General features: G+C 44.3%; 1 long non-coding RNA gene across 5 annotated transcripts; it reads right to left on the bottom strand.

The window, feature by feature from the left end:
- Positions 1–4,388: 4,388 nt before the first annotated feature.
- Positions 4,389–19,245, bottom strand: LOC105489661 (uncharacterized). Of its 5 annotated transcripts, none has more exons than XR_011623756.1 (5): positions 19,061–19,245; positions 14,380–14,475; positions 11,736–12,113; positions 10,874–10,988; positions 4,389–4,594 (listed from the first exon to the last, which is right to left on the bottom strand). It is a non-coding gene; the product is annotated as an uncharacterized lncRNA (long non-coding RNA). The 5 variants fall into 5 exon arrangements; XR_011623754.1 differs by lacking the exon at positions 4,389–4,594 and adding an exon at positions 8,877–10,128; XR_011623755.1 differs by lacking the exon at positions 4,389–4,594 and adding an exon at positions 8,893–9,046.
- Between the last annotated feature and the right edge of the window lie 1,992 nt (positions 19,246–21,237).

Below are 21,237 nucleotides of genomic sequence, written 5' to 3' on the forward strand. Positions count from 1 at the left end.
TGGATTTAAACTATACCCTGGAACAAATGAACTTAATAGATATTACAGAACATCCTACCCAACAACCACAGAATATACATTCTATTCATCAGTTCATGGAACTTTCTCCAAGATAGACCATGTGATAGGCCACAAAATGAGCCTCAATAAATTTAAGAAAATTGAAATTATATCAAGCACTCTCAGACCACAGTGGAATAAAACTGGAAATCAACTCCAAAAAGAACCATCCAAACCATGGAATTTAAATAACCTGCTCCTGAATGATGATCGGGTCAAAAATGAAACCAAGATGGAAATTAAAAAATTCTTTGAACTGAACAACAATAGTGACACAACCTTTCAAAACCTGGGGGATACAGCAAAGGCAGAGCTAAGAAGAAAGTTCTAGCCCTAAACACCTCTATCGAAAAGTCTGAAAGAGCACAAACAGACAATCTAAGGTCACATTCAAAGAACTAGAGAAACAAGAACAAACCAAACCCAAACCCAGCAGAAGAAAGGAAATAACCATGATCAGACCAGAACTAAATGAAATTGAAACAAACAAAAAAAATAACAAAAGATAAATGAAGCAAAAAGTTGGTTCTTTGAAAAGAAATAAAATTGATAGGCCATTAACAAAATTAACACAGAAAAGAAGAGAGAAAATCCAGGTAGGCTCAATTAGAAACAAAACAGGAGATATAATAACTGAGACAGGGATTTTTCTAATCACCACTTGACACTATATTTACAGGGAGAATTCTGGTCTGAATATGGCAGGGACTAGAATGTGATAATAAAGGTAGGGCAGTAATGGGGGGAACCCAGCTTGGATTTCTGGACATTTCTCCTCTCCGTCCCTTCTCTTTTCTATCCTGATACCCACAGTCTTCCCCATTTGACTCTACTACCTGAGTTCATTCCTTATTTCTCAGTCCATCACATGAACTGTAGTGTCCAGAACCCAGTGTGACCCTGCTTCTTCATTCCTGGAAAAAAGTAGTTACTCTTGAATGGGAGGCCCAGTGACTAACTTTTCAGTGTTTCAGGACACACGAAAAGCAAGAGAGAAAAGCTCACATGTGAATCAGTGCAACATGACACATGGAAGCAGCTCCATAAAATGAAAAAACCAGGCAGTCCCAAGGTCCAGTCTCAGCTCTGAGCTCTCCAGTTCTGTGACCTTGGGCAAAGTTTCTCTCAATTTTCTGGTATGTAATATTAAAAGATAATTTTTAAGAGGTAAAATCATGACTCTTAAACATAAAATGCCTACATGTCAAAGATTTTATTTAGCTTACTTGTTAACAATGGAATCAGTGAGATATGACAACTACCTGAAGGATAATTCAAAGAACATACATGTATAGGCAATCAGGAATGCTAAAATAAATTTATAAATATTTGCAAAATTGATAAATGACCACTGGACAATAATCAACTGTGTCTCCAAGAGATACACTTCACTTGCATTTCTACGGCTGGGAATCATTTGCATTACTATCACTTTTCTAGGACTTACAGGGTTGTGAAATAGCTTAAAGTCAATGAAATGCACAGGCCCCAACAGTCAGATAACCTGGCAGGTTGTACTAAAATTTACACTCTCAGCAGTATTTTATTTTCATTTCAAAGTCTTTTACAAATTTTTCTAACAGAAATATAGGGATATTATCTGAATCTGAGATGGTATATTTAAAGCATCCAGCACAGTTCTTGGCACATCATGGACACTCAATATCAGAACATTCCCTTTCTTGTATTTCAGTCTAGTCAAATCACAGGTTAGTTTTTATCTGAAACAAATTCTGTTAACAAAAATGTATAACAAGAGTTTCAGGGTTCAATAGTGAGAATTTTCACAGCTGACTGGGAAAGTCTTGATAGAAGGGTTCAGTTATCCCTAATCCTACTTCTTACCCTGGCAGCACTTATCCCAGAGAGAATCACGAAGCCACAATACTCAGGTCACATTTCTCTGTCATTTAACAGCTTATGCTGTAGGGGCAGAAAGGTGTGATGCCTTTCCACACTCATCATAAGGATCACAGCTGCCACTCCTATAACAAAAGACAGGTTAACAAGAGAAATTCATAACACATTTATTTAATCAAAGTTTTATGTGACATGGCAGCCTTCAGAAATGAAGATCCAAGGAAACTGGTCTGTTTTTATGTTTAGGTTCGATGAAGAATGGCCTCCATGTAGAAATGTGATTGGACAAAAGGCATGATCTAATGGTAATGGACTGGGGAGAGGGGAAACCCAGCAAGTCCTGTCCAGATTCTTCTTGATCTCTCCGAATAGCATTCCTTCCTCCTGAGTATGGGGCAGGACCCTCTTGAATGAAGGTCTTCAAGGGAAATGGAAGAAGGGAGAGAGTAACCTTCCTAGGTTTTACAGATTCCTTTGTGGGAGAGGGGGTTCTAGTTTCTATGACCTACCTTGAGGAAGAGGAATTCTGGTTTCTATGACTTACACGGGGGGCTGGTTGGGGGGAGAGGGGCGAGAGACAGGAGGATAGGAGAAGTTCAGAGAGAGACTTTGATTCTGAGGCTGCTTCTGAGACCTTCCAATCTCCTTTAGTTCAAAGTATTTAGCATGGCAAAGTGTCATACTTTGGGGTATTGCTTTTTGAGCCCCAACAATGCACTATGGACACCTCAATATCTCATTTGTTTCTCACAACTCAGTGAGGTGGACTCCCCAGTAGTGCAACCACTTACATCTTACAGAAGAGGCAAGAGGTTCAAAGAGATTAAACAACTCGATGCTATGGTTTAAATGTGTCTTCTAAAGTTCATGTGTTGGAAACTTGATCTCTAATAAAAGTGTTGAAAGGTGGGAACTTTAAGAGGTGAGTAGGTCATAAGAACTTTACCTTCATGAAGAGATGAATGCTGCTATCAAGGGAGTATGTTAGTTATAGAGGGAGTGCGTTCCTGATTAGAAAGGAGATATTTGGTCCCCTTCTCCTCTTGCTCCCACCCTCTGTTGCCCTTCGCCTCCCCCCAACAGGAAGACTCAGCACAGGGGCCCTCACCAGATGCCAGTGCTATGTTCACGGACTTCCGAGCCTTCAGAAGTATGAGCCAAATACATTTCTGTTCATTTTAAATTACCCAGTCTGTGGTGGTGTTATAGCAGCATAAAATGGACTGACAGCTTGTCTAAAGTCACATGGCTAGTAAGTTGCAGAGCCAATATGGAATAGAATCCCTTATGTCACAAGACTTGAGGACAAGAAAAGATTTGTATCCAAGACCCCATGCCTTTCCCCAAGGCCTGAGTTTATTGCTGTCTGCTTTTAAAAGTCAAATTTAGCTTGTCTTGAACAGACAAGTTTAAGTAATATGTTTTACATTGCAGACGATTAATCTATTACAGTGATTTCATCAGTCTATGAAATAACCATCCACATAATATAAATTTTGTAGCCCCCTCTCCAAATCAAATCCACAAGCATTCCATGGATGCTGGGCACCCTGGGGTTCAGTGCCCCCAGAATACACAAGGGACAGTCTCAGGGGACAAATCTGTGGGAGAGCTGTTTGCTGGGTGCTGGAGGAACACAGCTTCTACCCTGCAGACAAAACCCAGAACCTATCCGAGGCAAAGGGCAAAGCAGAGACCACTGCCTGCAATAACTGCAGCTCCCACCCCCAGCCCTTTGGACTCTTTCATGCCTTCCTCCTCCCAGGCCCTAACTGTGACCTTCCCTCCATCCATCAGAGTGGAGCATCTCAAACTCAGACAAACTCCCAAAGATCATCTCCTAACAAAGTCTCTCTGCTTCGCTTCTTGCCTCCCTTCAGTCACAGCCTGTTAATATGCAAGTCATATCATGTCTCTTTTCAGCTGAGAAAAATCCAATGGCTTCTTGTTGCAGATTGAGTTTTCTGGAACAGACTATGCAAAACAATTTAATGTGCAGAATCTATATTTGGGAGTGCCTTCAGATCAATGTCTTTGGGGAAGGAAGAATGTAAGATTGGGGGAGGGAGAAGTTAAGCTGCAATGCACATCCAACCAATGACAGCCTCAGCCATCCCCACAGAGACTCTGGACCCTTCTCTTCAGGGATAACTCACTTTTTTTTTCGTCATCCTCCCAACCTCCACTATCACAGAAAGAAAGATGCAGACACAAGATTCACACAATTCCCTTCCTTCTCATTATCCCAGGGCTATGTCACACCAACAGACAGGACAATGTGACTGTTGTCTCATTAATTCTCTGATTTCATGTCTCCATGTCAATTAAATGTTTTCATATTCCTATCTGACAGCTGAGGAGCAATATTAGTTCAACGTATTAAGAGGAAAGTAATTAAATATTTGTTCTGGGATAATTGTATATAAATTGCATGACAATTGAGCTGGTGATGTAATTAATAAATTTTAATTGGAGGCCCTTTTACAATCAATGTTTAATTTACTAACAACTGTTTTGGCTTAAGTGCAAATTAAATGCCTGTCATTGGTCATCCACACCCATGAGTGCGGAAGCAGGCCACTTTCTGGCTGGCTGTTATAAAACTTCTCTGCTACCAGACAGCTATGTAAGCTCCAGCAAGTCTTGAACCCTTCAGGGGACTCAGTTTTATTATCTGTAAAATAGGAATGTTGAAGAATTATAGTCATAGCTAACATGTATCTGCTGTGAATTGAATACTGTTGTGAACACACTGTGGGAAACTCATTACATGTGAATAACTCATTTAGTCCCAACAACAATGCTATAATTAGGTGCTGTTTTTATTACCCTCATTTTGTAGAAGAGGAAACTGAAGTACAGAATAACTTTTCCCAGGCAGCGGAGGAAAAGGGATTTGGCTCTTGAGCTCATCCTGTCAGCAGGTAAGACCTGCTATCTGTCATTATAATTTCTAGCCCCAGTCCTTCAGACACCCAAATCTTTTCATCCCATCATCATTATTTATCCCTGCCTGGCACAAAGCCCTTTGTATAGTTAAATTCTTGGCTTTGACCTTCTCTGACTTGCTATTAACACCAATAATGGCCTGCCTCACCAGTTCCCACAGACTCCCTTTATCTGTCAGTATGGGTTAGATTATGCTGTGATAACTAACAGTCCCAAAATATAAATGGCTTACAACAACAGAGGTTTATTTCTCACTGTTTCATGTCCAGTGTGAAAAATTATGGGACTTGTAAACAAATGTTTTGCCCTGTTTTCTAAACTCACAACCGCACACTCTGACCTTTGTTCCATGCTGTTTTCACCCTAGGACTCAGGCTGACAGAGAAGGCCAACATTACTGAACTCACAACAAAGGGAAAAGAAAAGTGAAAAAGGAAGAGCTGCTTCTGAGAGCTCCTGCTCAGAAGTAACGCATGAGACTGTGGCTCATATTTACTGGTTAAAACATAGTTGAATACAGTGGAGATTTTTAATCCCTCTGCAGGGAGGAGCACCCAAAGCCATATCACCAAGCCTGTCGATGGAAGTTGAAGGGAGTATCATTTTCCACTGGGTTGCAGGGGAGGGAAGGAGAGCAAATATTTCAAACAATAATAGAACCCACCATACACCCCTTCACTGTGCATCCTTGCTTTCTGCCTTGAGCTGCATCATCATCATCTTGCTGCTAGACTCCTGCAGCACTACTCTAGGGTATAAAATTCTTTTCTTCTTATTGAAATGCTGTCTGGAAGGGCTTGGGGAATAGCCCACTATGATGATCTGAAGTCTAGAAAACAGAGCCAGCTGTTTCTTTGTAATTCCCAGCATCTCCCTACAAGATACTTAAGTGCCCTTCACCCTGACCTCTTTTCTTTTCTGCCTTCTTCCTGTTCCCAGGTCCTTGCCTCCCTTCTGCCAGGGCCTGCATAATAAAGGCTGGGAAATTTCCATCAGTTCTTTCTTCATCTTGTCAGAGGCACATAGTTCTTATAGATCCTCTTGAGAGAAGACTGGATGATCAAAGGAGCATCTGTCAGATCAGTTAATGTCTCTCTCAGAGACAATGATGATTTTTCAGAGAATAATAAACTGGATCCCCAATGATGGCTACATCACCTTCACCTCCTGATATGGTTTAGATCTGTGCCTCTTTCCAAATCTCATGTCAAATTATAATCCCCAATGTTGGAGGTGAAGCCTAGTGGGAGGTGATTGGATCAGAGGGGTGTATTTCTCGTGAATGGCTTAGCACCATCCTCTTGGTGCTATTCTCATGATAGTGAGTTCTCATAAGACCTGGTCATTTAAAAGTGTGTAGCGCCTCCTCCTTCCATCTGTCTCTTGCTGTTCCAAGCATGTCACCTGCCTGCTCTGCCTTCATCATCCACCATGATTGTAAGTTTCCTGAGGCCTCCTCAGAAGCTGAGCAGATGCCAGCCTGCACAGCCTGCAGAACCATGAGCCAATTGAACCTCTTTTCTTTATAAATTACCCAATCTCAGGTGATTCTTTATAGCAATGCAAGAATGGACTAAGACACCTCCCTTCCTGCCAGTCAGGGGAGTGTAAGAAGGAATAAAGCATAAAGAGGATAAAGGGGTCAGAGACCTCTGTCACCTGTTTCTCAGCTATTCTCTTCAGCCCTAACCCCAATTAGGAATTACCATATTTCTCCTCTTTGTTTCTCCTCTTTCCTTTACTATGGCTCTTCCCATTCCCTTTGATCCTATTTTAATGTCTTTATACTCACTTCTCATTTTCCCAGTTCCCCTTCCTCCCTTCCCCATATCTGCCCTTCAACCATCTCCATTTTTTCCTTTCTGGTCTCTCTCTTCCCTCTCTTTATAGAGGATGACTCTGGGAGGGAGAATGGCAGGGGAAGAGAGGGTCTCAGTTCTTGCCTCAGCTCAGCAACTAACTTTCAGTGTGATGCTGAAAAAGCTACTGGGGGAGATTTTAGAGTCTGTCTCACCCACTGCTATCTCCCAGCACCTGGCCTGGCAATATAGTAGGCACTCAATAATTGTTTCTTGAATAAACGAGTATCTGAATGAATGGATGGATGGAGTTGCCTCTAAAAAGTGCTCCAAGAAGGCTTGTAGCTCTGAGGTTTCCTGATTCTATAAAATTTCTACTTCCAGACTGTCTTTTGGAACTGACAGGGCAGAGAAACTGACTCAAATAGCAGTAAATGTGCAAGAGATTTTATACCTAATTGACAAACTAAATGTAGATAAATCACTGGGACCAGATGGCACTTGCTGGAGAGTAGTGAAGGAACTCAAGGGTGAAATTGGGGAATTGTTGGCCAAATGTGTAAAGTGCTCGTTATAAAGGGATGCAGTGCCAGAGAGCTAGAGAGAGTGGCTGTGCCTCCACAAAGGACCCTGGAAAGTGTTGAACAGTGAGACTGGCTGTGAAACCCAGCAAGTTAGCCAAATTTAGAATAAAGAGTAGCATCACTAGCAAAACCAGCATGCCAGGGAGGAAGGCTACTTGGTTCTATAAGAGGAAACCATTCCGGGCTAAATCTAGAATTGTATGTAGAGACACATATGGTTAGTGGCTGAAGAAGTGAAGGACATGCCATTTCAAAATATGCTGGATGGGCATATTGATTATTTCAAGTGGAAAACATTGGAGAAATTGTAGTTTCAGAAAGGACAAGCTAACTTGTCTCTTCCTGCATTTAGCAAACCGTAAAGATTTCTCTGGGAGGAGTACCCTCCCCATGCCAGGGCGAGAAAATGGCCCCCATGACCAGAGACTGAGAATTGGGGGCTGCAACAGACCTGAATAGAGACACTTAATGTCTCTTATCATCCCACTAGTTTTCCACCTTCCCCTATACTTCTTCCAGTGACTCCTCTGGAAATGTATTACTATTAGCCAGATCCCCTTTGTCCTGTTATTTTGTTTTCTCAAATTTATTGTTCCTTGTCTGAAAAGCATAAAAGCATCTTCCTTTGGTAACTCCTTGAACTTTACTCTCTTGTGAAGATCCTCATGTACATGTAAAAGTAATGAAATTTAATTTGCTTGCTTTTCTCTCCTCAATCTGCCTGGTGTCAATTTGGTTTCTAGATCCAGCCAAAGAGCTCACATAAGACCTAAAGAGGTGTTAGAGGTGATCCCTGGCTCCCCTGCAAGGCAAAAGGGAGCCAGTGGAGGAAATACATTTAGGTTCTCAGAATTAATGTGCTAAAATCATTTTAAAATGTAAAACAGACCAAATCATCCAGGATTAAGATGATATCTTAGAATAAATTCTGATTTAAGATAGGGAACTATATGGGATTAATTTTATTTTTATTTTATTTTTTTGAGACAGGGTCTTGCTCCATCACCAAGGCTGGAATAAAGTGGCATGATCATAGCTCACTAACCTCAAATTCTCAGGTTTAAGCAATCCTCCTGCCTTAAAGCCTCCCAAGTAGCTTGGATTACAGGTATGCAACAACCATACGGGGGTAATTTTAAAAAATTTTTTGTAGGAAACAGTCTCATTATGTCACCCAGGCTGGTCTCAAGGTCTTGGCCTCACACTATCTTCTCACCTTGGCCTCCCATAGCATTAGGATTCCAAGTATAAGACACTGTACTCAGCCCTAATAATTATTTATAATCATAAAGGTTGCTTCAACTTCTCAAAGACACTCTTGAAAAGTTGATATTTTGAAAAATATCGTGAAATTGGCAGAAAAAGTTATTAATTGTAATTTGAAAATTGATACAGAGAAAATAAATGACACCCAAGTCACACGACCAACAGGTAGGAAGTCTTAAAACTAGAATACTGCTTTCCTAACTCCCAATTATGTGTTATCTTTTAAATGAGACATTTAAGAGTTTGATACCCGCAGATCATCTTATTAAATGTTTTTGTTAATGAGAAAGTGGATGTATCAGTCATCCATTGCCACAACAGTGCTATGTAACAAACAACCAGAACAACTTAGTGGCATACAACAATAAGCATATATTGCTTATGTGAGAAATGGGGTCAGTTGTGGGTGGGCTGCTTCGTTCACGTGTCTTCTGCAGCTGAGCGGCAACTCATCTAGGCCAGGTTCAGCTGGTTCAGCACTATGGTTCCATGTGTCTCTCATTCTCCTCCTGCAGCCAGCGGGCTAGCCTGGACACGTTCTCAAGGTGATTGCAAGGGCACAAGAACATATGTGAGAATACACAAAACTTAAGATCCAGGCTTGGAGCTGGCACACCATCATTTCTGCCTGATTCTCTTGGGTAAGGCATGCCACCAGGTCAATCCCAGGGTCAAGGGGGTGGGACTGTCTATTCTACCCAATGAGGGAAGCCATTGCAATGTTACATGGTAAAGAATAAAGACTTGGGGCCATTACTACAAGCAGTCATAGAGGGCAAGTGCAGCATCATCTCTGAGTCTGTTAATGACTCTAAGCTATCAGTGAGAGTTAAGTGCTAAGCAGAAAACTACATTCAGCAGGATGTGTGCACCTTCTGGACAGGGAGGAAAGGAACCAAAACTTTAGTGTGAGTATATTGGTTAGGATTAGGTTCAGCTGAAAGTAATAGAACAACCGTAAATAACTGGCTTAAACAAGATGGAATTTTAGTTCTCTCATGTAAGTATGGAGGTGAGTATCCTAAGCTGGTATGGGAGCTCTGCTTCAAGAAGCTTTTAAGTTCCTTTAGCTCTCTGCCCCACCATCCCTAGGATGTAGAATGCTCATACCAAAATACTCATATCTCCACAAACTTGTTTGCCATTTGAAATAGCCAAAGCAGCAAGAAAATGCATTTATTGCTACCTTCCAAATCTCACATGAGTGCATCTGGTAGGAGGCGCAGAGAACTAATATACATCCAGAAACTTAGTTGCAAGGGAGTCTGGGAAAAGTAGTTTTAAGCTTTCTAGGATTTGCAGTAAAAGGAAAATACTAGAAATTGAGAATGAATGGTGAGAGCCACTTAGCTGAATGCACCATACTTTGTAAAGAAGGAAGGGACATTCCAAGAGAAGGGAACAGTTTTTGAAAGCATGGATTACAAAAGAGTATCATAGGTTTGAAGAATCACATTCCCTTGGATGGCTGCAAAGTGCCAAAAGTTGGGCAATTGTTGCTTTCTCTGCCTTCTCTTCACCACCAAATGTCGACATTAAGATTGTTCCATTGAGAAGTGGGGGAGATGGAGGGTGGATTTCTTATCACCTATTATTCATGTCCTGGAGGGCTAGGGAGGTAAAGAACAAGGAGTTTCATTGAATCAGTGTGATCTTCCCTAACCTGCCCACGTGGGGCTCTCTGTATCTCAGAGAGGAACAGATAAATACAGAGGCACATACGTTATTAAGTGTAATTACATTGTTACTTATAGGTTCAATTAAATACTCTGGACATTTTTATAACATAATTTGAGGTGTGATGCGTGGAGTAATGGCATTAACCTTTAATCATAGTTCTTCCCCTTCAAAATTCAGTAATGACCCTATTAATTAGTAATGAAATGATCCAATAGGAATAGAAGACACCAGCTGATGCTTCCTCTTACTTGGTCCTCTCCCTAGATTTAAATGTGGCCTTTTGACCTTCCTCTCTAAAGAAAACACATCTCGGGGTGTGGGTGTGGGTGTCGGGTGGGGGGATGGTGGTGAGAGGGAAATGTAGAATTTTCTCCAGCCTCCTTTCTCCTGGGGGAACAAGGCAGAGAAATGGATAGAGTGAGTATTGTGTAATCTGGTATATGCAGTGTTCAGTCCTGGGATGTTTATTTGTTCCTTTGGTTATTGATAATTTTCTCTTCTGGGGACCAGTATTTGGGGATGCAGGATGATATGAGTTATGCAGTTCTGAGCAGCACTAGGGCCTTACTGGAAGCAGCTCAGTCCTGACCATCCCTTCTACTCATTGCCTGCTCCCACCTCCCAATGCCCTCCCAGAATCTCATTGGTTTTCAGAGGCTGCATTCACCCTCATACCCTGTGATGTCTGAGGCTGATACACTGTGCTTCCACATGGTCATCCATCTGCTCTTCCCTATGGTTTGATCTAGGTTTACTGGGGTCCCATCTGTGTCCAGAACCGTGAGAAGCACTAAGGCAATGAAGGCAAGTATCATTGTCTTCAGAGAACACTGTCAAATTCACCCATCAACTGTGATGCAATAATGGACTGACAATTACTATAACATAGAGAAGAATAGGTCTAGAAGAAGCTGAGAGGAGAGGCAGCTGCCTCAGCCTGGTGGGCAGTTTCATGGAGGGCTTCCTGGAGAAGGTGACACCCAAGCTGAGTCTTTCAGGTTAAGTGAACACCTGAAGAAATGGGCAGGGGCAGGTATTCCAAGCATAAAAATGAGAAGTGAAACCGCCCCTCGATGCCCCTCTGTATCATTAATCCGGTGTAATGCCCCATACATTATACATTGCCATTCACCATAGGCTCACTGTATGCATGGAGATCACCCCAAAGTCTGCTTGCTTGCCACTCTCCACCCCAACCCAATTCCTGACTCTTGGATCTGGCTTGGATTCAACACCTCGCTCTGGCCCCTGTGGCCTCTGTGCCCATATCAGGGTTCTCTGGTCAGGAACCTGTGGTTACCATCAGTGACCCCCATCAGGGTTCTCCCCACCAGTTTGGTCTGCCCTGCTTCCTTGCATGGTTCACTTTCTCTAGTTCCTGCTCAGTTGAGCTCCATCTCTAGCTTGGGCTTACCAGTTAGCCCAATCAGCTCCCTCCAATTTGAAGAGACAGGACCACACCACATAGTATGTCAACTATATAGATTGTGCCTAGAGTTCATCTAGCCACCCAGCTGCCCCTCACCCCCACCTATACCTATTGTAACTTCTTGGCCTGATATCTGGCATATGATCTCCTTTCAGTTCTTCAGGATGGATCAGACTTACAGAGCTGTCTTGGTATTAACTAAAATACATGTTTAGCTGCTTGAACGAAAAGACTGACTAATAATGGCTTAAACAACATAGTTGTTTATTTTTCTGTCATGTAGATGTCTCTATGACTGGTCTAGACATTTCTGTGACTCCTCTAGTGCTGGCAGGCAGCTCCACAGTCACTGGAACCAAGCACCTTTTATCAAGCTGCAGCTCCTGTCTGGTGGCTCCAGATGACTGCCCCCGCTATGCCTTCTCAGGGAATGCAGGGCCACACCTTTTAAGGACAGAGACGGTAATCTGCTCACATCTCTTCTGCCTGCACACCAAACATCAGCACTGAGTCATAAGGTGCACAGAGGCTGGGAAATATATTCTCGTGGCCGAGTGTGCCCAATTATACATTTTATGTAAAAAGAGAAAAATGAGCTTGCATGGACAAATGGTAGGCTCTGCCATCATCTTTACAAATCTGCAACTTTGGGCCTCCCAGGACTGATCAGGATGCCAGGAGGCCTGATAATCTTTTGCCTCCAGCCTCTCAGTCTCTCTTCTCACCTTCAGTTGTTCATTCATTCAAAATAGATCCACAACTATTAATAGAAAGTGCTAGGCCCTGGGTTTTGGTCATTTCCCTGAAGTTACCCATTGTTGCAAGAAGAGACAAGTTATGGATATAATTGCAAAAGTTGTCTAAAAGTGAGATCCCACTTCCTAAAAAGGGTACAGATGAAAGGCTACAGGAATTCAGAGAATGGAGAGTTCTTTCTGGAAGTATCGGGGATCTTCATGGAGGAGGTGGTGGTTGAGCTGGGCATTAGAGGTCAAGTATAATTTGCAGGCTTATGCATTGCATTGGGCGACACTTCACTTTTCTTGATAGAGCTTTTAGCAAGGATGCAAGGAACATGTGTCTTCCCTGCAGTTGAGAAACCAGGCACGGCAGGGAGACAGGTGGCCACCCGAACAGGCTCTGGTGCTTGCGACAAAGCCATCTGTTACTGAAGGAGTTCAAGGAAGATCACAGAATTTGGGCTAAACCCTATGCTAGGCTCTCTGGGGACCTAGGCATAGGCCCTGGCTTCAAGGTGTTTATAATCTTAGGGTTTACAGTGGCAGCTGGATAATTGCTAGCTGTTCTTATTCATTATTATCATTAAGGAGAAGAAAAGAAGAGAGAAATCTTGTTAAGTGCTTTAAAAAGCACTACCTGGCTACCCTGGAAGAGAAATGATTCTTGTGGACTGATGTGATCAGGATGGTAGAATCTCAGATGATCCTTGAAGGATGAGCGTTTTGAAAAGTGAAAACAAGTCCATGAGGAACTCTGAGGCAAACAATGCTGAGCGGAAATGGATGCTGCAGCCCCAAGAGTCGCCAGTGTCTTAGTTTGGATTCCCTAAAAGCAGAGAATGAGAAAAGACTTGTGTGCAGAGTTTACATGGGAAGTGATCCCAGAGAGCAGGAGCAAAGGACAGGAGAAGTAAATCAGGGAAGGAGGGAAACGCATTAATGATGTGCTGCTCACTGGGCCCTGCTGCAAGTGCCCTTGTCACCGGGCCCTTATGCAGTGCACCTCAGCCCCACATAGTGGGTGACAGGAGGGGGAGGCCTGGATTCCTACCCCTACTGGCCAAGGGTGTTAACTCCCCAGGAGCTGTCAAGTTGTGCCCACCACGGTGCCCAGTGGGTACCCACAGGCGTCCCATACCTCAGCACCAGAAAAGCTGGAGGGCAGGAATCCAGGGTGTGCAATGGAGGCGAATGTGAGGCAGTGTCAGGGTGCACAGACACGAAGGTGCTCTAAGCCTGCATAGAACAGGTCACTATGGCTGGGGCTGGGGTGGGGGTGGCCAAAGGGATAAGAAGTGGTGCCCAAGAGGTGTTCAATTCCAGAAGCTGGAGAAATTTCCTGAAATTAGAGCAACTCAAGTGTCTATAGATTGGGGACAGTAATTGGGCTTGTACAGACAATGGGAGCAAGAAATAGGGGAAAGACTGGGGAGAAGAAATGGAAGAGGGGGTAATATATGTGATGTGCCATTACCCCTCTATGATTTACAGTAGACCACCTCTAATGAGAGGGCTAAAGTGTGTGACTGCAGGGATGGTAAGGAAAAATGGTGGTAAGGAAGGGGGTGCTATACCCCTCCTAGGCACATGCCCAGAGATCAGGGAAGCCCTAAAGGGCAGGGAAGGCAACGCTGGCATTAAGAGCCAGAAATAAATACTGAACAGTGGGTGAACCTGTAGCATTTTCTGACATGAAAACAGGTAGGGTTCCCTTTCTGGGGCTCAGCTTCCTCACCTTAGAGGGGTTGGATCTATGTTCCATTCTCACTTCAGAATCACTGACATAAATTCTTCAGAGTTCTTGGAGCCAATACAATCAGGAGATGCAAGTTTTGAATAGTGTCCAAGGCCGTATGTCTTGAACTGATCTTTATATAAAATTACATTGATACGATTTGCAAGGTGGTGGGGGGAGGGTTCACTTGGCAGGAATAATATTTCATGCAAAAGTTTGGAAGTTTAAGGAGGAAGAGGATGGCACATTAATAAGAGCTAATAGTTATTGCACTTACTGTGATCCAGACACTATTGTGAGCCCTTTATATGACTTCATTTTCTTAAATCCTACAACAACCCCAGGAGGAAGATGCATCTGGGAGAAGGTGTGCCTGGAGAGAGGGAAGCATGGAAGAATAAAAGAATTGGATTATATTCCTCATTGGGTGATCAGATAGCAACTTGTTTCTTACCTCTGGGTCTGTTTCCTAATGTGCAAAATATAGCTAGGTGCACCACTGGTGCAGATTAGTACTCCTCTTCAGAACAACATTTTCCAGAGCATCTGGCCCATAGTAGCTGCTCAATTAGTGGTACACAAGCAAGAGAGACACTTTGGCTACATAAATATTGAAAGTTCCAGGATTATTCAATGCTTGACCAAAAGTAAGAAGAAGAAATGTTTAAAATCAGAACCAGCCTCAACTCCAAAATATATAGCTTAGCTTGCCCATAGCATTTTATGTATTTATCAAACAAATATCTACAGGGTGCCACACTGTGCTAGCCTCAGGGAAGGCAACACTGAGACAGGCAAAGTCCCTGATGTCACAGAAATTAGTCTTTATGGGAGGTGTCATTAATCAAATAGCCCCGTATGTACATGAATAATTGAAAACTAATGTGTTATGAAGGCAAAATTCAAGAGTCATGGGAAGAGACTTAGAGGAAACTGGCGTAAAAGGGGCAGGAGACAGTGGATACTCAGAGGAGGTGGCATGGTGGCTGAGACCTGAAGAATGAGTTGGAGGTGCCAGGTAAAGAGCTGAGGGGAGAGGAAGGCATTCCAAGAAGGAGGGCAAGGTCAGGTTTTTACTTCCACCTAAGTCAGAGTTGTTATAAGAAGCGAGGATAGAGTGGAAGTCAGATCCTTAACCGTGAGTGTGTGGGGAAAGCCATTGAGCAAGTTAGGTAGCTAGGAGGGTTGGCACTATCTTTAAAATGTCACCCTGGTTTGAATGAGGAGAAAGATTAAAAAGGGAAGCAGTGGGGACAGCAAGACTTTTGCAAATCTTTGGGCAAGGCACAACTGTGCCAAATGTCATCTTTTTGCCTTTCCAGATTCACTCTTGACCCTTCTGTGTCTTGAGAAGCTGACCTTGACTTCTATCAATGGGCTCCTGTTCCCTCTGGCTTACACCTAGGTTTGGTCCAGAGGGAGCACCAAAAGGCAATGGGAGGGAGTAGACTAAGGTTGAGGTATTTATCCCTCATCTCAAGTTGATGCAAGCAGGCCATGTTCCTTGCTTCCTTAAGCTAAGATTGCAGTTTGGAATTACAGCTTTGTAAATTGTCCCTTCGTTAACTTCTCAACAAATTATCCAATTTGAGTGTGCCTTCCAGTGTCCTGCCAGGATCCTAACTTATAGTGATGGGGGATTGAACTAAGATGGTGACTGTGGAGTTGGAGAGAAGTGAACAGCTCAAGAGGGAGTTAGGAAGAGTCTGAATTCTGTTAATCAATTGGCTTACATCATCATTTCTAAAATAAATAATGGATGATGGGTCTTTCGTCAGTTTAGATGCTCTGGGAAGCAGACATCAACATAGAAGTGAAAGATTTTTTGAGGGGAAACTCCTAGGAAAGATGAGAGAGGGAACAGGCACAGGCAGGGAGAGTTCAGACTGTGATGGATGTCTGACACCCAAGGAAGAAGAATGGAGAAGGAAGGAGAATCGAGACTCAGACTGCAGTGCAGCTCCCAGGTGATGGTGAGCCCTCGAGCCTCCCTATTAAGGAAGTCCCATGTTGGGCAGAAGTGGCCCAACTCCAGTACTCCTGCCATGTGCTGTGATGGACTTGGAGCAGCCTGGGGAAGACTGTGACCCTTGGCGTGAGCCCTCCCATGGATCCCAAAGGCAAATTCTTGCAGCAGGTTCTAGAACTTGAAGAGCAGCACACCACCATTGGAGACTGCCACAGTTCTCCAATGGGACTATATGATCCTTAGGGCACTGAAATAGTGCAAGGTATATCATGGGAACTCAGCCCTGGAATGAACTCAGCAAGGGATGCAACTTTACATACCTGTGGGGAGATACAAAGCAAGGGCATGCCCTGTGAAAACCAGTCTGTGGAAGTAACACCACAAAATCTAAATTTTGAAATCCTGCCATAGCTGATTGAAATTGGTTAAAGCTGATTTAGCTCTCCCCTCAGTGCCAGCACCACTTATAAGGACTGTGCTCATGGGCTGAGGGTCACCCCGTGGAGAACAGACCTTGTCTTCCCCCATAGAAGGTCAGTCATGTATGTACATTTTGCTTGGTGGCAGTGGAGATCAGACAAACTTGGGCTTACATTTCAATTCTGTTACTGACTAGTTATGAGCTCCTAGGCCAAGCTGACCTCTCTCATCCTCAGATTCCTCACTGTAACAATAATTTATTGAACATCTAATATATGCTAGACAATAATCCATTCTAGGAGTGTTATAAACATTATAGAGTTAACCTTCATATGACAGGTGAGGAAACAGTTTCAGAGAGGGTCAGTGACTTGCCAGTAGTGACAGAGCTCAAAAAGGACGGGATCAAGAATCAAACTAAGGTCAGTCTGATGACAAAGCCCATTCTCCCTATCTCTCTACTGTCTCCAGAGAGATTCAAAACAAGCATCAGAATCCAAGGCTGCGAACCTCTCCATGAATTTCCAGTAAAATTTTCTCAACTGTTTTTCTCATCATCTTTGAAAACGTGCCTGGCATATGGTAGGACACAGTGAATGCTACTCACTTCTCATTTCGTTGCTTCTCTCACTCTCCATTTCTCTCTCCCCTGTGGTTCCTTCTCTTTCATTCACCTCCTCACAAAAAATCTTCATTCTTTTGCCCCCTCATCCTGCCAGTGTCCCTACCTTCCTCATCTCCACCACTCCACTCCCTCTACCCTCCCCCTTGCTTGGCCATACTCTTCAGACATCTCATTAAAGTAAGTGTTGACCTGAATTCCTATTCCAATGCATCTCTAATTATGCTCCACAGGAAACTCTAGGGGATTCAAACCAGACTCTTAATCTATTCCACATGGATCAAAAACAACTCCCAAGAAAGCAGTTTAATAGCCATGATTAACAGAATGCTGCTTGGCTGTCCATGGAGATGTTCCAGCCCAGCACTGCCCAACTCCCTGCCATCGGGGCTCAGAGATATCAAAGGTCCTCTCAAAGATGAATAAGGCTTTAGGGTTTAATTTAGTTTTCCCAGTTAATTAACTGGATCAGAAGACAGCTGGTGAATTTTGTGGAAAGGGTTCCTTTGTTTTTTCTCTTTCTCCTCTGGGCATGAGGATCCTACTCAGGCCTCACAACTTTGGTTTATCACTCACCCCAGTTCGGAGGTCAGTTTTGTCCACAAGCACGAATCATGTCTGTTTGTGTATATTGCACCATGTTAGCGGTGCAAGACTGGAGAATTCCCTTTACATCCACTTTCTGTTAACCCCAAGAAATCCTTCCTTCCTCTCTCTTTTCCACAAAATGCCTACCCTGAGACTTCCCTTCACGAATGCCAGGGTCTGGTATTGCAGGAAAGCTCCATCAGCGTGGGTGATCTAGCTGCTCAGTCTATTTTTTTTTTTTTTTTTTGAGACAGAGTCTCGCTGTGTCGCCCAGGGTGGAGTGCAGTGGCCGGATCTCAGCTCACTGCAAGCTCCGCCTCCCGGGTTTTTACGCCATTCTCCTGCCTCAGCCTCCCGAGTAGCCGGGACTACAGGCGCCCGCCACCTCGCCCGGCTAGTTTTTTGTATTTTTTAGTAGAGACGGGGTTTCACCGTGTTAGCCAGGATGGTCTCGAACTCCTGACCTCGTGATCTGCCCGTCTCGGCCTCCCAAAGTGCTGGGATTACAGGCTTGAGCCACCGCGCCCGGCTGCTCAGTCTATGGAGGGTTCTGACAAGGGTGTGGATGCCAGCACCTTCTGCCAGCCAGCCCCTGAACACTGGGTTTTTCCCACAGTGAACCTGGAGGAACACACCACTGTATTTAATCTTTGCTCTCTCGGAGCATTTCTGATACTAGGGTGGGAATAAATCAAGTTCTCTCGCCACAGCCCATGGTGCACCAAAAGCCACCTTCTTCCCAAAAGCCTGTGTATTCCCATAGTCTTTCGGCTGCCCAGGCCTGCCCAGAGAGGCTCTGAAACTTTCTCATTCCACACCCCAGTTCCCTCCTTTAAAAGGTTTCTGCCTACACTATCATCCTACTCAGTTTGGAGATTCACTTGAGGGTCACAAACCGATCCAGCTGAACAGGCTGATAATGGACACCCCACACACATCTGTGGCTCACTGGTTGAGGAGGTGGTGGGGTGACGGTGTACTGTGAAAATCAAGACTAGCCAGCCCCCTCTTAAACTGTTACATTTCCCTTTCCAGGAAAAACTGCTTATTTGTGGGAGCTGCTGGAGAAATTCAACTCTAAAGGAGCAACTAACAGAGAATATTGGGATAAACGTAACATTGTAACAGAAGCAATTTCTTGGAAAGAAACTTTTGAATACCAACTCTTTAGTATTACGCCACCTTCCCCGAAGACACAAATCCTGGAGGTGCTTATTAAAATCCGCAGACTCCTAGGCCCTCCCCCAGAACCTTCTAAATCATCATTTCCAGGGAAGAGCCCTGAAACTCGAGGATTTTTAGGCGCTTCAGGTGATTCTTAACAGGGAAGTAGGGCGAACCCAACGGATAATAATATACTCTTTCAGTGAAGAGGCTCAGGCTCGTTTTCCAATCATCGCAGCTGCTGGGGGTGGGAAGCTAACTTTCTTTCTCGTGCTGTCTATAGCCAGACAATAAACCTCCACTTCTTGTTGCTGTTATTGGTTACGTGGACCAGGAAACGCTTGGAGGGGCTGGGAACTAGCTGTTGATTGAGAGCGAGAGAGCCAATGAGAAACCAGAGGAGTAGGGGCGCCCCCAGAGTGCTTTGAGGCAGGGGGGTGGGACTTAGCCTTCACCGTCTAGAAAAGGGCGAAGGTTGGACCGTGCTGCCTGCAGTCGGGAGGGTCTGTGGCCGGTGGAAGCTGGGTGGGTGGTCCTGTGTGTTGGGTGCTTCCCTGGGTTGTAGTGAAGAAAGTAGGGAAAAGCTAGGAAGTGTTGTGTAAAGGCTTTTTCTTTCTCTCTTTCTTTCTGAAGAGGAATGTTGTGGGAAAGGGGGTGGGGGGTGGGGAGTGGGGTGGAACGGTGGTTTCCTGAAAGCCGACCTCTCTGAAGTTTTCCTGGGTAGGAAAGGGAGTGGGGGACAGGGCAGGGTGGTGGTCTCCGAAAGCCAACCTCTGAATTTTCCTGGGTGGCTTATCTCCTTTGCTTGTGTAGTAAGCCGCAATACATGAAGCAGCCTCCCTCTGACGGCCTCGTTCATGTGAGTTGCAGCTTCCTAACGTGCAAGCTAGCTGACTAAAGGCAGGAGCCCTTTTTGGGGTCTACTAGTAATCCTGTCCTTAAATCCCCTGCTTTTCTCTGCCTGTCTCCTTACTAGGAGAAACTGTCATGGGGGACTATATAACTGGGGGAAAATGCTTAAAACTCTGATAGCTGAAAACACACTAGAGAAAGCTTTCTTCCATGAGTGAACCTTCTTTAGGAGTGGGTTGCTTAGGATAAGTGGCCCTATGGAGTGAGGATGCTAGCTCTGCTAGGGTCCTTACAGCTCTTAAGCTTTCCTAGGTAATAAAGAAGGGGTTGTACAAGTGGGCCTGAATTGCAGCATAGGAACTTGAGGGGTGGCTTGCTGTCTCCGACTCACAAACAACTCAAAATCTTCTAGCAGGTAGTGACTTCTTGGCATCTTGTAAGATGACAAATGAGACTTCCCTGCTCTCACCAACGTCCTTGTACCCTTGAGCCAACCTGTATCCTGGCTTCTGTGACCAGGTCTTGGGGATGGTGGCCCCTTGCTTTTCTGTCCCTTAAGTCTTCTGATACGCTCCTTCAGAAACGAGCAGCTACAGGGTTGCTCTGAAAAAAATGTTGTCCTGAAATCTCTTCCCACCACTGATAAAAACGAACAGGTGTGCTGTTGCAAAAGCCAGATAGAAACATGAATTTGAATCTGCCCAAAGCTCTTAAACCTCGAAGCCCTACGTCTCCTACAGCTGAAGAGAATAAGTACCAATGTAGATTGAACTGGAACACCAGATGGTAGTTACAGTATCAACCTTGAAAACTATGGTTTTCCCCTGTGGTTGTTGCTCAAATCCCTTCCTCAGGCACTGCCCTGGGATGGATCCTAAGTTAGGGATTGGACTGACGGGAATTTCTCTAATAGAAGCATAACTAAAAAGCTGGAAAAACTCCCTGATGGCTTTAGGTCCGAGATGCCATACTCGCCTACCTCACCTGAGGAGCTTGGAGCCCACACCACAGCTGACAGTAATGGCCTGGCATGCTATCATCTACCTGGATGAGTGTTCCTCCACAATCGAGAGCTACATGTGGGTGCTCTCCCTGGCAGTTCCCAGGGGTGGGTTAGAGTGCAGTACTAATGCAGTATGTTGGCGGAGACAAAACTCGGGTGCAGTAGGGGTCAGAGAATAATCTGGAGAGACCCATTATCAAACTCAGGCTGAAGGCTTTAGAGACGCAAATAAAGCCTAAGTATGCACAGAAGGGGGAATCTCGGAGTTGATAGGCAACTGGCCACTTGATGTGGCTGAGCCTGGGAAGCGGGAGAAACAGGGTCCTGGAGGTGGCTCAGCCTGCTGAACTGGTAAGCTGCGTGGGAAGTGTTGGACTGCCTTGAAAACTGGGCAAGGGCAGTCAGTGTGGAGTCTGCCTAGCCGTGAGCTAGTTCTGGGCCAAAGTGCAAGAACTTAAAACTCCTAAAGTATCCCTTCTGGAGGCCATTTTGAAGTGCTTCAGGAACAATTACTTCC

The sequence above is a fragment of the Macaca nemestrina genome, chromosome 5 (assembly GCF_043159975.1).
Source record: "Macaca nemestrina isolate mMacNem1 chromosome 5, mMacNem.hap1, whole genome shotgun sequence".
NCBI lineage: Eukaryota > Metazoa > Chordata > Mammalia > Primates > Cercopithecidae > Macaca > Macaca nemestrina.